Source organism: Leptonychotes weddellii, chromosome 7 (genome assembly GCF_054177405.1).
Source record: "Leptonychotes weddellii isolate Sample4059 chromosome 7, ASM5417740v2, whole genome shotgun sequence".
Classification (NCBI taxonomy): domain Eukaryota; kingdom Metazoa; phylum Chordata; class Mammalia; order Carnivora; family Phocidae; genus Leptonychotes; species Leptonychotes weddellii.
The window spans coordinates 96,870,581-96,874,379 of record NC_138375.1 but is presented as its reverse complement, the minus strand read 5'-3'; the positions used below and the strand labels follow the sequence as shown (position 1 = coordinate 96,874,379).

General features: G+C 33.4%; 1 protein-coding gene across 2 annotated transcripts in view; it reads left to right on the top strand.

Moving 5' to 3' along the window:
• The window catches only part of CWC27 (CWC27 spliceosome associated cyclophilin), a 193,941-nt gene that overhangs the window by 178,852 nt on the left and 11,290 nt on the right, over nt 1–3,799 (top strand). The gene's annotated exons all lie outside the window — the stretch shown is intronic.

Here is a 3,799-nt window from a genome sequence, read left to right as displayed (position 1 = left end):
GTGGTTTTATTTCTAATCCCTCTGACCAATCCCTGAAGTCACCTCTTTTTCTGCCTTTTTCTTCTGTATAAAGAAAACTCTTCTGTATTGACTCTGCTCTCATACAGTTTGAATTGAAATAAATTTCTATCACATTAGGTAAGTTTGCTTTGTTCATGGATTTGTTCTGAGAGAGATGGGCAGATAGCCATGTACCCCAGCTGCTTGCTTATCAGGGCTTTTTGACTGAGAACTCCATCTTCCCAAGTTGTTTTGTTAGTTCACTAGCCACAGATTAAATGTTATTGGCTGAGCAGTTGGTTAAACCCCAGGGCAGGTGTAAGAATGCGTATTACAGGCTTATCCCGGAAAGCTTCTTAAATCCTTCCACCTGTATCGTACTGAGTGTGAAGCATGTTAGATAGGCAAGAAAGCTGAGAAATTATTCCCACGCTGATGAAGATATTTTAAAAATTACATCTTTCACTTTTGCTCCAATAATACTCACTGTTTATTAAAAACACTCTATAAGGATTATTTTTTTTTCTTTTTAAATGAGGGAAACAAAAGGTTTTATAAGAGTTGGCTTTTCAAAACCCCAAACCAAGGGAGAAATATTAACATTCATTCAAAATTCAGAAGAAAGGAAGTTTTCCCATGTTAATGGTAAAGAGTAAAAGAAATTCCACTAGTGTTTATCTTTGTTTTCTTTTTCCATAGGCCAGCGTCTTTCTTGGTTTACCTAATGTTCTGTTTTCCTATACTTTCTTCATTTGTGTATCAAATATTTAATAATACATTTTTTAATTTTTTGTTACTATTGTCCTCTCTCTTCTAAGTTTTGGCCATTTCTGTCTGCATTTTTCTCTGCTTCCTTTAAGTCACTGTTTCTGTTTCCCATTTTGAGTCTTCTTTCATCCTTTTCGTCCTTGATTTCCTTCTCTTGTTTAGCCTCTTCTGCTTCTCAGTCACCTCTGTCCTGTGCTACCCTGCTCTGCTGGACATGAAGACCCCAGCGACTTCACTTTCCTGGACTTTTATTTTACATACTTTGATCTCTGGCCTCATTCATGTTTTGTCTGTCTCTCTGTCTCTTCATATGAATTACTGTCATTTCTACTATCTAATTCCTGTTGAAAAAGACACACTATTTTCATATGTAGTGATACTTTAATTCTTTAACTTCTTAATTCCTAAAGAAGCTTTAACATTTGTGAAAAGAACCCTAAGCTACTTGTAATCAGTGATGGAGAAAAGTTCTAAAATTAAAAGTTCATAAGGTTTTTACCTAAATATTACATTTTGATAGTTAAGATACTATCAAAATGAAATTTAAAAATCATCCAATTGATGTTTTAAAATATATTCTAGAAATCATAAGAAAATGTCAAAAGTTTAAACAAAATTGACGTTTACATTTTAAATAGTATCAAAAGTGAACATAGAATCACAGAAAAAAAAGAGTTGTAATATTTGGGGTTGATAATGTCATTATTCTCTCTATATGGCGAGTTTTGATTAATTCATTTGAAGTAAAGCTAAAAGCTTATGATTTTCATATTAGATATACTTTCTTAAAATTGTAATAAATACCAAATGTTTAACATAGTTACCCAGATTCTGCAGAAATTATTTTGATCTTTATTTTTCATTAGCAGCAAAAGTACCTGTAACAGTATCTGTCATCTTTAGGCTTCCAAAGTTTCTAGACTATGAACTGGGAAGCAGGCTTCAGTCTGATAAATAAGTTCAATATCTTCTCTTTAGTTACTTATATGTAAAATAGAATGGAGGAAACCAGGTTATTTGCAGATCTAGAAAATCCAAAGTTATCCACCAAAAGTTCTAAGACTTCAGTATTGTGGCCAGATACAAAATAAATACACAAAGATCAATATCAGTTAATCAATTAATTAGTGCCCTGAAATAATCACTTAGAAAATATTTTTTTAAAGATTTTATTTATTTGAGAAAGGCAGAGAGCACAAATAGTCGGAGGGCAGAGGGAGAGAGAGAAGCAGACTCTCCACTAAGCAGGGAGCCTGACATGGAACCTGGGACTGGATCCCAGGACCCTGAGATCATGACCTGAGCCAAAGGAAACGCTTAACCAAATGAGCCACCCAAGCACCCTGAAAACATTTTTTATTTAAGAAAATACAACCTGCTTTATGGCTAAATAGGTATACTATGTTTCTAGAATGCTTAATTTTTAACAAAAAACAAATTATCTCAAAATTATTTCATAAACCTAATATAATCCAAATAAAAATACCAGTTGAAGGAGGGAGAAAAATATGCAAGCAAAAATAGCCAAGAAATTTTTTTAACAAAAAAAAATAGGAAAGCATAACTTCTCACTCCTTAGGTATGGGCTATGCATAATAACTTCCCTCCAAAGAGTACAACATGGAAAGCTGGGGCAGGGGGCGTGGAGAATAGAGTGGAGAAAACTGACAAGCACTCAGTGAGGTGATCAAGGTCAACTTCAACATCATAAATCATGTTGGTAATATTTGCCTTTGATAAAATGTAATGAAAATCACACTTTGCATTGTGGTCTTTCTCCCAGTAGCCCATAGCCCACTCTGATCATGAGAAAAACATCAGATAATTTCTATTAGTGTAGACATCCTACAAAATTCCGAACCAGTACTCCTCTAAACTGTCAAAGTGATCAAAACAAGGAAATTCTGAGAAATCACCATAGCCAAGATTAGCCTAAGAAAACATGGCAACTAATGTGATATCCTGATTGGAATCCTGGAACAGAAAAAGGGACATTAGGTAAAAGCTAAGTGTATTAGTCTTCTAGGGCTACCATAACAAAATACCACAGACTAGGTGGTATTTGAAATAGAAATTTATTTTCTCACAGTTTTGGAGGCTAGAAGTCTAAGATGAAAGTGTCAGCAGGGTTGATTTCTAGTGAGACCTCTTTCCTTGGCTTGCAGATAACTACCTTCTTATTCTATTATCACATGGCCTTCTCTCTGTGTGCATGTGCTCTTCATGGTTCTTCTTCTTCTTTTAAGGACATTAGTTCTCTTTGGATTAAGGCACACCTTTATGACCTCATGTAATCTTTCTTTTAATTGAGGTATAATTAACATATAATATTAGTTTCAGATGTGCGATGTAATTATTCAATATTTGTATGTATTGCAAAATGACATTTTATCTTAATTACCTCTGTTAAGGCCATATCTCCAAAGACAGTCATATTGGGAGTTAGGTCTTCAACTTATGAATTTGGGGGAACACAATTTAGTCCATAACAAGGAAATATAAATAAGCTATGGATTTAATAATAAGATATCAATATTGGTTCATTAAATGTAACAAATGTACCATACTAACATGAGATGGTAATAATAGGGAAAATTGATTTGGGGGTATAAGGGAACTGTCTGTACTAACTGCTCAATTTTTCTGTAAATCTAAAACTCTTGAAAAAATAGAATCTATTTTTAAAAATAAGCAAATTTTTAGAAATTTTTTTTAAGAGTAAGAAAGTAATGATATTTGCCAGTCAGATGCCAAAATTATGAAAAGAGAACTGTAAGAGTGCTGTTGAAAATACAGGTGGATACTTACATGGTATTAATGTGAAGAAAGACTTAAGTATGACTTTAAAGACAGAGACCACAAAGGAAGAGGCTGCTCACAATGACTATATAAAAAATTGTAAAGTTCTATATGGAAGGCAGGAAAAAAGGAAAGAGGGATGGAGGGAGGAAGAAAGGAGATAGGTAAGTAAAACTCAATAAAAAAACAAAATTAAAGGACAAATGATAAACTAGAAAAGGTATTTTCAATG